Source organism: Sapajus apella, unplaced genomic scaffold (genome assembly GCF_009761245.1).
Source record: "Sapajus apella isolate SASKATOON/1434 unplaced genomic scaffold, GSC_monkey_1.0 scaffold61, whole genome shotgun sequence".
In the NCBI taxonomy this organism is placed as follows: Eukaryota; Metazoa; Chordata; class Mammalia; order Primates; family Cebidae; genus Sapajus; species Sapajus apella.
Window position 1 is genome coordinate 2,313,319 of NW_022437001.1, and position 14,266 is coordinate 2,327,584.

The 14,266-nt window shown below is 35.3% G+C and overlaps 1 protein-coding gene across 5 annotated transcripts in view; it reads left to right on the top strand.

Moving 5' to 3' along the window:
* Window positions 1-14,266, top strand: part of LRBA (LPS responsive beige-like anchor protein) — a 726,864-nt gene that overhangs the window by 241,478 nt on the left and 471,120 nt on the right. The window contains exon 1 of one of the 5 annotated variants that reach the window (XM_032246535.1): window positions 11,632-11,667. The exons of the other annotated variants lie outside the window; for them this stretch is intronic. The gene's annotated coding sequence lies outside the window, so the exon portion shown is untranslated. Of the gene's footprint in view, window positions 1-11,631; window positions 11,668-14,266 lie in introns of those variants that run through there. 5 annotated transcript variants of the gene reach the window in all.

Below are 14,266 nucleotides of genomic sequence, written 5' to 3' on the forward strand. Positions count from 1 at the left end.
TTTTTCTGTTTTAAAATTATATATGTAGGAAGGAAGTTTTAAAATTATATATGTAGGAAGATGCTTTATAGAAAAACTCCAATTAAATTTTTTTATTATAATTTTTTTTTCTTTTAAGAGATAAGTTCTTACCTTGTCACCCAGTCTCAAGTGATCTTTCTACCTTGGTCTCCCAAGTTGGTAGGATTACAGGCGTGAGTCACTGTGCTCTGCTTAATTACATTTGTAAATAGTTGTTTGGAAATGATGCTATTTTGGGGATACAGTCAGAGATCCACTATAGATTAGTTGACCAGAGACTTTATCTCTCTTTTTTTCTTTTGAGATGTGGTCTTGGTGTGTTACCCAGGCTACAACCTCTTAACTCTTGGGCTCATGTCTTTATCTCTATTTACTTAAATCCTGGAGTGTATTTGTATCGAAGTTTTTCTGAGTGATTTAGAATGAAGTATATGCACTTAAAGATTAGATTATTTAAATTAATGTTTATAATTTTGTAAAGGTTTAATAGCTTATCAAAGATTAGAATTTTCTCTCCTTAATTAGGATAAGCATATGTTTCTTCTTTTATTCATGTTTTCTGGTTTAAAGTACTTATATGGTTAGATTATTTTTTATTTTTAATTTTATAGCTTGATCTCTGCTCATGACTGTACTTCCTTTAACAGATTTTGAATATGGAGGCTTGTTTTGCGCACTTTATATGGGATTTTATATTTAAATGATTTTTCAATGTTTACATTTTTTGTTAGAATGGAGTCTCATCTCTGTTGCCCAGGCTGTGCAGTAGCACTGTCATGGCTCACTGCAGCCTTGACCTCCCTGACTCAGGTGATCCTCCCACCTCAGCCTCCTGGGTACCTGGGACTACAGGTGCTTGCCACCACATCACAGCTAATTTTTATATTTTTTGTAGAGTTGGGTTTTGCCATGTTGTCCAGGCTGGTCTTGAACCCCTGCTCAAGTGATCCTCCCACCTTGGGCTCCCAAAGTAATGGGATTACAGGCGTGAGCCACCATGCTGGTCTGTGGCTACTTTTTAAGCTTGTTTTGTTCTGATTTATGTAAAAACATGGTGCTGCATTTGAATTGTGCATTTTTACCCCCTAAAAATAATAAATTCTACTAGATATCAGAGTTTTAAATGTTTGACTATATAGGATTTGCTGTTTGACCTTTTTTTTACCAAGACTAAATGCATATGACTTATGTGAAAGATGACTTGGATACAGCATGCCTGTGGAATATGCTTATGTTTGTGTAGGCGTTTCATAGCCTACTACAACAGCTTATATGTAATTAGGATCATTTATTAAATTAAATAAAAATGATTATAGAAAAAGGGATATGAATTAGGGATAGGTGAAAAAAAGGAACTCTCATAACCTTTGAGAAGATTAAAATAAAAATAAAACGAAAATAGAGTCATTCACCTTATTCAGCAAATATTAATACACACCAGCCATGTGCTGGTCCATGTTCTTGGCTCTGAGAATTTAGCAGTGGTCAGAATAGACATGCCTGCCCTAATAGGGTTTATTTTAATTGGTAAACTTAGACAATAAAGAAACTAAAAAGTGGGTAGTATGTTCAGAAGATAAGTGATATGAGAAGTTAAAACAAGGAGGGGAGGAGAATAGGTACAATCTGATACAGAGGACATTGCAGTGTTAAATAAGGATGATCAGGATGGAATCTGAAAGGATGAATTTCTATGAAATGCTAAGGAAATGCCACTGATAATGAAGAGACAAAGGCAGTTATAAGAAGACAGAAGGTGGTGGGTATTGTGCAACAGAGAAATCTGCTGAATTCTAAGTAAACTGAATTCCAAGTACAGAGTCAGGAGAGCCATTTCTCTGTATTTTTCTTTTCTGCATATAACTATTTTCTCTCTCTTGTTATTTGCACATTCTTGAGAATAGATTCTTTCATAGTCCTAAGAAATTATTTTATTTCTTAAAATAGTGACAGAAAAGCTTGCAGCCTGGCCCTTTTGCTTCCATTCTAGCCTCTGTAATACCAGGAGTTGTTTTAAAATGCTCAACTAGGGATAATCATGCAAAATATGTTTCAAAAAAACAGGTTGATGTCAGGATGTAACATTTATATTAAATTACTAAGCTGTTATATTTTCAGGATGAAATAACTTTATGGAGTATTTGCTATCTTCATTTAAACTGTAGTAAGGCATATGGATACCTTTTGGTCTCCCTGATCAAGGATATTGCATTCTAGAAAAAGTGGCTACCACCTGGGCTGAATCTCAACCAAGAAAGATCTAGACTGTCCTTTAAAAATTTTTAAAAATATTTAAATGTAATTTTTTCAGTCACCAACAAAATCTATTCTTTCTAAGGTTTCAGGCATGTGTATTCAGTGATGGTAGAGCCTTTACAGCCTTTATTCAAAGTTGTTACTAAGAGCTTTCTTTAACTGAGAAAGGCGAAGAGAGATAACAATTTAGAGATTTTTGTGATACTGAATTATTGAATGTGCTGGGTGAGAGACAGAGAGATAGATCTATGTCTACAAGGAGGCAGGTACATGGAGAGTTAGGCAATAATTCTTCACTATAAGAATAAAGGCTGTATTAATTTATGGATATGATATTTTGAAAAGTGAGGCTTTAGTAGTTCTCGTATTACTGAAGAAAGTCTTTGGACGCAATTTATCCCCTTCTCAGTTTTGTTTTGTGACTATTCTCTGTAGCTAATTCTAAAGAAATTACTGTGTTGGAAGGATTGCCAATTCAGGAACATTATTTCCACATTCTCAATTATTAGGGTGTAGAAAAGCGGTAACTTTCCTTTCCCATCAGTGGTCATGTTTAGTAGCGAAAATGACAGTTGCTGCTAATGGGGGTCACAGAAAGCCCAGGAAACAGAGCAGTAATATTGGAAAACTCTTGGTGAAAATGTGTATGTGCTTACCCAAGGTCTAGACTAGTATAATCAGATGTGGACAATGGGCTGTAATGTAGTTATGGGAGATGGTTGTCATCATTACCATTATTTATTGAGCCTCTAGTATGAATCTTTTCTGGTTGGTTACTTGATAGGGCTGTTTGTTTCCTAAGGCTGACACAAGCATTTTTTTCTTCCTTCTTGCACTGTAGGTGTAAATTACACATAGTTTTTCCTTCATAATATTAAAGTATGTGAATCATTTTATGGTCTACATTTAGACATTCAATCTATAGTAAACTCAACATTTTGGGGCTGCTTATAGTAATTAAAACTTTACCTTTAATTCTTGGTTTGAAAGAGTAGTTTACACAGCTGTTGGATAAAATTGCTGTTGCTAAATACTGTATAATTTGCATATTTAGGAAAATAAGTACGTAGATGAGAAAAATTGACCCCTTAGAATAGCGAAAAAATCATTTCAATATCTTACTAGTTTAATTTTTGAAGTCATTTTTAAATTTTCCTTAATGAAAGGACAAATCATATTGTGTATATATTTAAAATAAATGAGAGGTATGTAGTCAGTACCTTCTCAGATACTTTGATTTTAAAACATTTTGTAAATTGTGAAGGAAAAGATATATAGGTTCCCCTTCTTCTCTGAAAGTGTTATTAAATACTTTACATATATCCCAATCACTTTTTATAATATTATTTTAAATAAGTAAGGTTAGATGGTAATAATTTTGTGTTATGCAGTGAAAATATTTCAAACTTAAATTTATGATACAGTTAAGTCTAATGTAAAAGCTCCAGGGTTTTGCTGTTAATTGCTTAGATAAATTTAGATGTTTGGAATATTTAGTTTGAAGTATTTTCACAAACTGTCCACTCATCAAATAATAAGGGAGTATAGCCTACCTGAACAGTACCTCTTAGATGCTATGTTTATTTAAATAAAAATAAACAAAAATTTTTTTTTAGTCTTTTTTTCTTTTTAGATTTTTTCTTTTCCCTTTTCTGCTTCCATAATCAGTTCTAGTTAAAGAAGCACATTTTTTGGGAGAATAGAGTAATATACATAGAATTCTAATAGAATTTTTATAAGATATTCTATAAGCAAGTATGATATATGCTGTACTTGCAATAATCATTAGGCATAAGATTGACATAAAATAAGCTGAGCATTATGGTTCATTCCTGTAATCCCAGCACTTTGGGAGACCAAGGTGGTAGGATTGCTTGAGCCCAGGAGTTCACGATCATCCTGAGCAACATAGTGTGATCCTCCTGTCTCTTTTAAAAAAACTAGCTAGGCTTGGTAGTGTGCACCTGTAGTCCTAGCTACTTGGGAGTTTGAGATAGGAGGGTCACTTGAGGCCAGGATTTCCAAGATCAGCCTGGGCAACATAGCAAGACCCTTGTCTCTACAAAAACGACTTTAAAAAGAAAGATTGACATAAAGTAAAGGTCTTTGTAGGATAGAATTGCAGAGTATTCCTTAGAGGGAAAGATGATTGAAATGGGTCTGAAGGAATTAAGGTTTTGGATAAAAGGAAAGGACAAAAAAGTTGATTGGGAGTGGTTTCTGGCACTCATTTTCTACCATTCATTCAGTATCTATTGATTGGTTATAATCTGTGTGCCAGGTACTATTCTAGAATCTGAAGATATAACTGTGAATAAGTCTATGCTGTCAAAGAGGAGAGAACACATAATAAACAAGTAAACAAAAAATAAGACAATTCAGATAGTAAGAAATGCTTGGAAAAAAACAAAGCAGGGTAATGTTATGAGAGTAAGCATACTGGCTTATAGGGAGTATGGAGTGTTTAGAAAAATCTTGTGAAGGGTAGACACTTAGTTTGAATGAAGAGAAATAGCTAACCCTTTGAGATGTATGTCACAACATTTTAAGGCGAGGAAACAGCAAGAGCAAAGGCCTTAAGGAGTGAATAGTATTTGTGTATTATTTAAACAAATTGAATGCCAGAATGGTTGGAACAAAATCGGCAAGAAAGAGAGAGTAAGGCTTGGAAATGTCAAGGGAAGTATATAATATTGGGATCATATAGAGCCCTATAAGCTATGCTAAAAATTTTGGATTAAATCATATTCAGTAAGAATACATTGTAGAGTTTTTAATAGAGGGGTGACATGATATAACTTACAGGGTTTTTTTGTTTGTTTATTTGTTTTGTTTTTGAGACAGGGTCTCTCTGTTATACAGGCTGGAGTGCAGTGGCTTATTGCAGCCACATACTCCTGGCTTACATGATTCTCCCACCTCAGCCTCCTGAGTAGCTGAGACCATAGGTACATGCCACCGTGCCCAGCTAATTTTTTTTTCTTTTTGGTAGACATGGGGGTCTTGCTATGTTGTCCAGGATGGCCTTTACCTCCTGGGCTCAAGCAGCCCTTCTGCCTTGGCCTCCCAAAGTGCAGGAATTATAGGCATGAGCCACTAGGGTTGTCTTTTTCATTCTGTTGGTTTTGTCCTTTCATGCACAGAAGGTGGTTGTTGTTGTTGTTGTTTTTCCTTTTTCTTTTAAAAAACAGGGAGTCTCACTGTGTTGCCCAGGCTGGTCTCAAATTCCTGAGCTCAAGTGATCCTCCTGCTTTAGCCTACCAAAGTGTTGGGATTATAGGTGTGAGCCAAATCATCTGGCCCAGAAGTTTTGATGTGGTCCATTTTATCTATTTTTTCTGTTATTGCCTGTGCTTTTGGTATTACATCCTAGAAATCATTGCCAAATTCAGGATCATGAAACTTTTTCTTATGTTTTCTTCTAGGAGCTTTATAGTTATAACTCTTACATTTAGGTCTTTGATCCATTTTGAGGTAATTTTGTATATGATTTAAGGTAAAGTGCTTTAGTCTCTGTATGTTGCTATATAAAATACCTGAGACTGGGTAATTGATAAATAATAGCAATTTATTTCTTGTGGTTTTAGAGGCTTAGAAGTCCAAGATTAAGACACTGGCAGGTTTTAGTGTGTGGTGAGGGCTGGGTCTCTGCTTCTAAGATGGCACTTTGAGCACTGTGTCTTCATATGGTGGAAGCTGAAAGGGCAGAAGAGGCTAAACATTGTGTGAAGACTGTTCAGGGCCTTAATTCCATTTACTAGGGAGGAGCCCTCATGACCTAATGACTACATTAGGTCAGTAGGTCTATAGTACTTTTAATATTATTGCACTGGAGATTAGGTTTTGATAAGAATTTTGGAGGGAATACATGTATTCAAGCCATAGCAGCAGATACCCAATTTCTTACTTTTGTCTGGTGATATCCAGCTTTCCTAACATCGTGACTTATATTCTTAGAAGGATGAATTGTGATAGGTTCATTATGCAGGGCAAGAATGAAAGCAGATAAATCAGTGAAGATAGTACTGAAGTATTCTAGAAAAGAAAGGATGATGACTTAGAATCATGTGGTAGCAATGGTGATGGAGAGAAGTAAACATATATATGATAGAATTAATAGTTAAAGCAGTAGAACTTGCTTTCATGAATGGGATTTGGAGGTGAGGAAATGACAAAATCAAGGATTATTTCTTGAGTTTGAGTGGACTTTGGTGCTATTTATTGTGGTGGGACAAACTGAAGTAGTGATGGGGAAGAGGTATTGTGGGCATGAGTAGGTAGAATCAAGAGTTCTGCTTTGGAATGTTGGATTTGAAATGCCCTGTTGGATATCCAAGTGAAGATTTTTAGTTAGGCAACTGGCTCTGTGACTCAGAAATAAAGGAGACCAAGGGTAGGGTTAGAGATGTAAACATAGGAATTAGTTGTATATAGGTGAGATTAAAAGTCATAGAACTGGATGAAATAACTTAGAAGGAGAAAATAATACACAGCTGACCTCTTGGACATTATGAGATTTATAGGTCGTGCAGCAGAGGATGTAGCAAAGTGGGCAGTAAAGAAGCTTGGAGGAAAACCAAGAAAGTGCTATATATTATTGAAAAAGTTAAGAGAAGAAAATGTTTTAAGAACCTTAATCTTTTCACAGTTATCTTGCTATTTGTATATAGTCCTATAACTTTCCATATTAAATTGTGAACTCTTTGTGGACAGTGTTATGCATGTTTGTATTCCTTACAGGTAGCAGCTTAGACCTGACTGGCAGAAGTGGATAGTCACAGAGTTTCTTTTCCTTATAAGTACTGCTGGATCCATAGCAATGACCAGACCCTATTCTATGCTTTGGTTATGTAAAGATAAATTATAACTAGTTGGTGCATTGTAAAATGGAAGACAAATTTGTAAATACATAATTGAAATTGTGTTGTACAGAGAGATTCAAAGTAATAAGTACTAAAGACCAGGCTTATGCCCTTTGGTAGGGGTTACTTCTGTGGAGGGAAAGCAGGTGTGGGATCACAAAAGGTTTTGTAGTGAACCTTTACTTTGGTTTAGCTTTGATAGTAGGTTAGATGGAATGTGAAGTGAGGTCATTCCTTGGACAGTAGGAACAGAGGCAAGGAGGTGTACAATAACAGGGTGTAATGTTTGGGAAAGCAGTTCTTGGTCTAGAGTTCTTAGAGTATGAAAGTTTAACAACAATGAGACTGATTTCTGAGCCATGCAAAGGTGTTTAGTCTCTTTCGTAGATCATGGGAAGATGGCTGATACTTTGTAAACTATACAGTGATGATCAGATCTTCATTTTAGGAAGATGACCCTGATGAAGAATTGGCAAGAATAGTAAGATTCATGGAAAGAAGTTGGATTGGAGGTTATTATAATAATCAAAACCATGATCTTGAGTGCCAGTGAGTTTCCAGTGAAGGGCACTGGAAAATATTACAAAGAAAAACAACTTTTAAAGTTATTGCAGAGGTAGAATGGGCAGTACTTAGTCTGTTGGATCTGTAGAATGATGACAAAGGAAGACATGACTGATATTTCTAGTTTCAGTAACTGGATAAATAATGGTTATGTTAATGGGGTAGAGAATGAAAGAATGAATGATCTCTGGATAAGGGACTATTTTGATAAATCATGGTATATTCCATCCACAGGAGTCACTTGAAGCTGTTTTGATTGCATAATGGTATACAGTTAAGTAAAACATACAAGCAGTATAGTATGACTTCTTAAGTGTTTAAAAATATTATTACAAAACACATAAACGTACATGTGTATACATATATATGCACATAAATATTCTATATGTGTCTCATATATATGCACATAAATACTATATATGTTTCTATAAATTTAGATAAATGTAAGGACAGGAAGATAACCTACTGGTGGTAGTGATGTATGCTGAAAGTGAACAGGAAAGGGGATTGGGAGCTTTCACTTACTACTTTATTAATAAAGTGTTGCATGGTTTTTAAACACTGCATAACCAGAAAAATGCATGAAACATCAACACAGAAAATTATTTGTTTACCTATCTAAGTTTATATGTCAGTAAATGGACACCTTAAAAACTAAATGATAGAAGGGATGTTTTGGTTCTCTTAAAAATATAACACACAAAATTTTTTCTCTTTATAACTTTGTTCATACTGTTTTCTGAAGTATCTTTCTCTCTTTGTTGCTTTTGCCCTTTATTTAAGGTTCAACTTCATGCTCTAACTTTCTATTGGAGCTTTCTTTTCATCTTTAGTAGATTATTGTGATCTTTGCTTCTATAGAGATATGATAGCAAATGTATTCTTATGTTCTAATTTTACTTGTGTTGCTTATTTATAACAAATTTCCACAAATTTTGCAGCTTAAAACAATTTAGGTTTACTATCCTACAGTTTCTGTGAGTCAGAAGTCTGGATTCAGCTTAGCTGGCTCTTCTGCTTAGCTGGATCTTCTGCTTAGGGTTTTACAAGTCTACAATAAAGATGTTGATCAAACTGCATTCCTCTTTGGAGCTTGGCGTCATTTTGCAAGCTCACATATTTCTTGGCAGAATTCAGTTCCATGCTGCTGTGGGACTGAGGTTCCCATTTTCTTGTTTACTGTTACTGAGAGGATGCTTTCAGCTCCTACAGGTTGCCCATACTGCCCTGTCTTATGGACTTCTCACACATAGCCACTTACTACTTCTTCAAGGGTGGCAGGAGAATCTCTCTAGCGTGCTAGGGCAGAGCTTTGTTATGTAACACAAGCACCAGAGTGATTATCCCATCACGGTTGGCATGTAAAGCAACCGGATTAAGGAATGATTATCCCATAATCTTTACCATATTCTGTTTGCTAGAAGGAAGTGTCAGATTCTGCCCAGGTTGAACTCAAGGGTCTGGGATCATATAAAGCCATGACTCACTGGAGGTCACATTAGGGTATATCCACGATAGCACTTACATTAATTTGTTTCAAGCTGGAAAAGACTCCAGTGTATTATCTTTTTCCCCAACTAAAAATATAATGAAAGGTCATCTTTGGTGCTTAAACTAGTCTATAATGTAATATGTGTTGAACAGCTGTTTTGACAGTATTTTAAAAGGCAGAGGGATAAAAATGTTGAAAGATCAGAATTAGCACTCAGAAGATTTATTCAGTTATAATGTGGATTAAATGACGAAACCTTTATTTTTAGGCTATTGGCTATAAAACAGCATAAATTAAAGCTGATAATATTACAAAGGAAATATTGAAGATTCGTTGATTGATTAGGGGCCTGGAGGAAGATTAGAGAAGAGGGAAGAGACTAGAATAACTTTGAGGTTACTTGTTTGGGGACGAACAGGATAGTATGCCGTTGACTAATCAATCCAATTAACGTTTGCGAGTACAAGGCAATATATTGATGTTAAATTCACAATGTGGTTTTAGGTCTCTAGAGGGAAACTAAGAAACCAAACCAGTATTTCACATCTGTACTCTTGAAAGCCCTTCCCTTCTCTATCTGTAGAATCAGAGGAAGTTATTCATTAGTGGGTTTTAAAATTACACTAGGGATTGTTTTTGTATAATGCCTACATGAGTACTGTTTAATAGCATTTGAAAACAAAATACCCTGATGATGTCATCCCCAAATCATAGATAAGGTATTGCATTAACTTCTAAAGTAGCTGGAAGACAGTTTGAGGACAGAAGAGAGGGTCTGACAGATGTGGAGTCAAATTATGATAGCGTATGTGAGCTTAATAGAGACCAAAACAAAGTGATTGAAAGGCAGAAAGCCTTTTTATTTTCTTTAAGGATTTTCTGTTTTCCTTTCCTGTAATTATTGATTGCTCTAAAGCTTCAAAGAATAGAGAAATGTAAATAGGAGGACTTAAGCCTCGCTTGTTAGCCCAGACATGTGCATGCTTTTTCTGTAAAAGGCCAGATAGTTTTTTAGACCTTGCAGTACATACTGTCTTTGTCACAACTGATCAACTCACTGTAGTATAGTGATTTGAAAACAGCCTTGGATAACACTTAAACAAATGGGCATAGTTGTGCTCCTATAGAGCTTACCAATCAAAAACAGTTGGTAGGCCCACAGGCCTTAATTTGCTGACCCCTGTTCTAGATTATTGGCAGTTGGGTGTATTTTCTTTTATATTTTCCCCAAACTCATATTGTTCATCATATTCCTTAGGATTATTTTTCCTCTTAATGTATATTGTAGACATTGTTTTGTCAGTTTGGAAGCTTTTTTAAATTATATGATTGTATATTTTGATTCTTTAAGGTTTTCACTTTTATAAATAGTGTAGTGAAATTTATTATTTCACAAGGAACATTTTCCACATTTTTCTGCACTTTTGGAAAATGTTCATGGGCACATTATTAAGAGTGCCGGCTGGGCACAGTGGCTCACACCTGTAATCCTACAAATTGCTTTGTGACCCTACATTTTGCCTGTTTTTTATATATGTTCCATGTTTACCTGAAAAGAATATTTATTATTCACTTACTGGATATAATGTTCCAGATAAGTTGGTCAGCTTAAGAAATATTCTATAGCTTTATATATTCTATATCTGGTAGTAGGCCATATTCTTAGGAACATTCACATTTAGAATCTCAAAATACTAAATTTCTGTCTCTCTGGTTCACTTATACTTTTATTGATTTAACAAGTTTATCTTGTTATTTCTGTTTGCTTCTTCAAGTTTTTCTCATACTAATCAAGGTTTATTAACTTTCTTTTAACTTTTAAAAATTGTTCATGTTTTCAGAAATTATACTTTTCCATCTTTGTTGAGCCTTATATTGAAATTGTGTCACAAGCATCATATACTTTAAAAAATTGATTCGACAATAATTTTACCACTAAATGTTTACTTTCCTTATATTTCTGATATGTTTAGGTGAAAATTTATCATCTCATTATTTATGTCCTTTATATTTGCCCCACATCTTGTGTTTCTTTTTTTTTTTTTTTCCTTCTTTTGAGCTAGGTATTTGTTGCTGAATTTTTTTCACATTAGCTTATTGGTTGTATATATATTTAAATACCTTTACGTTTAGTGGTTACCTAGAGATTATAATATGAATATTACAATTAACATCTTTACATAAACTGATTCTTTTACCAATCTGTATACAATACAGGACACTTACAACACTAATTCACTTGGTTTCTCTTGCCTTGTATGCTGTGGTTATGTATTTTAAATTGCAATATTTTTGAATTCTAGAAGTTATACAATTACTGTAAATATTCAGGTTTTTTTTTTTTTTGGAGACAGAGTCTTGCTGTGTTGCCCAGGCTGGAGTACAGTGTCACAATCTCAGCTCACTGCAATCTCTGCCTCCTGGGTTCAAGCGATTCTCCTGCCTTAGCCTCCCGAGTAGCCAGGATTACAGGTGCTCACCACCACACCCGGCTCATTTTTGTATTTTTAGTAGAGATGGGGTTTCATCATCTCCAAGCTAGTGCTGAACTACTGACTTAGTGATTCACCCACTTTGGCCTCCAAAAATGCTGGGATTACAGGTGTGAGCGACCGTGCCCAGCCAGTATTCTTTTAGATTTACCACATGTTTGTCATTTTCATTGCTCCAATTTTTTTCCTGGACTTGCATCAGTCTTACATTATTTTTCATCCTTGTAAAGAATGTTGGTTGACTGGTGACAAATTCCCCCTATTTTATTTGTCATGAGATGTTCTTATTTTGCTTTTTGTGGTAAGAAAAAGCTTTCCTTAGATTTGTTGTTTGGAGACCTGTGAATTAAACAGACAAACACAGATTAGCAAGAAAAAAAGACATATATTTAGTCATAAATAAGTGTATCAGAATTCGGCCGGGTGCGGTGGCTTCCTTCAGTAACAACAGAGAAAGGTCCAGAATATAGCACTGTGAAAAAAAAAAAAAAAGAGTCTTTTTCTGAACTTCCTTTATCCGCTCAAAAGGAGAGGCTCCCAAAAGAATTCAGTTTTCATCAATCCCTTCCCAAGGAGTTTTGCAACCAACGAAGATTAACAATTATCAATAAAGATGAGAAGTTAGCACCAGGATAAGAAATTATCTAGACATTATCAAAAAACTATAATATCACTTAACTATTCTCCTAAGGGCCCACTCCTGTTTGCATAATCATTTACTTTCCCAAATGTGCCCTTCATTACTTAATTTTCCCCCTATTAAAATGGTATATATATAAGCCACAAATTCTAAGCCTCTCCTTGAGTAACATTTTTTTGTGAATTGTTTTATTATTATTATGTTTTGAGACAGAGTTGTTCAAGCCATTCTTCTGCCTCAGCCTCCTGAGTAGCTGGGATTACAGGTACCCACCATCATGCCTGGCTAATTTTTGTACTTTTAGAAGAGGCAAGGTTTCACCATGTTAGCGAGGCTGGTTTTGAAGAGGATAGAATTCTTACGTGGTTGATGTGTTTCTTTTGAGACAGGATCTCTCTCTGTTGTTCAGCCTTGAGTGCTGTAGTGTGATGATAGCTCAATATAACTTGAAACTCATTGGCTCCGGTGAACCATCTGCCTTAGTTTCCTGAGTAGCTGAGACCACAGGCATGTACTACCAGGCCTAGCTAATTTAAGAATTTTTTGGGGGGTAGAGATGGAATCTCACCACATTTCCAAGGCTGGTCTTGAACTACTGGCCTCATGTGATTCTCTTGCTTGGGCCACCCAAAATGCTGGGATTATAGGTGTCGGCGGCTGGCCTGGCCTTTTAGGTAGTATTTTTGTTGAGTATTTTAAAGAGACCATTGCATTCTTATATGGCTTCCATTAGGCTTATTGTTGCTCTTTTGAAGGCAAGAAGGTGTTCTTTTACTTGACCCTCTCCCCTTGTCTGCTATTATGATTTTTTTCTTTAATAGTTTTACTATTGCATAACTAAGTGGAGTATCCTTAAAAACCCTACTTGGGTTTTGTAGCACTCCATCAACATATGGCTCAGTGTTTTTTTCCCTAGTTTTGAAAAATCTTGGCCATTATCTCTTCAAATATTGCTTTTTTCTAATTATGTTTCTACTCTTTCTTATACTACAGATACATTTATATTAGACCCTTTTACTGTGTCCTGTATGTCTCTTATTTATTTTGTTCAATTTTCATTCATTTTTCTTTTTTTAAAATAAATTATTTTAGTTTTATTTTATATATATGTATAATATATATTATACATATATATGTATGATATGTATATAAAATAAAACTAAAATAATTATATACATATATATGTATAATATATATATATTATACATATATATATATATAATTGTACTTTAGATTCTGCGGTACATGTGCAGAATGTGCAGATCATGCAGGATGGTTGCATACGTACATTCGTGGCAATGTGGTTTGCTGCCTCCATCCCCGCCACCTATATGTGGCATTTCTCCCCATGTTATCCCTCCCCAACCTCCCCACCCTCCACTGTCCCTTCCCTAGTCCCCCCCAGCAGACCCAGTGTGTGATGCTCCCTCCCTGTGTGCATGTGTTCTCATTGTTCAACACCCACCTATGAGTGAGAACATGCTGTGTTTGATTTCCTGTTCTTGTGTCTGTTTGCTGAGAATGATGGTTTCCAGATTCATCCATGCCCCTACAAAGGACATGAACTCATTGTATTTTATGACTGCATAGTATTCGACGGTGTATATGTGCCACATTTTTCTTGTCTGGTCTATCATCGATGGCTATTTGGGTTGGTTCCAGGTCTTTGCTATTGTAAACAGCACTGCAGTAAACATACGTGTTCATGTGTCTTTATCTTAGAACGATTTATAATCCTTTGGACATATACCCAGTAATGGGATTGCTGGGTCAAATGGAATTTCTATTTCTAGGTCCTTGAGGAATTGCCACATTGTCTTCCACAATGGTTGAACTAATTTACACTCCCACCAACAGTGTAAAAGTGTTCCTATTTCTCCACATCCTCTCCAGCATGTGTTGTCTCCAGATTTTTTAATGATCGCCATTCTAACTGTTG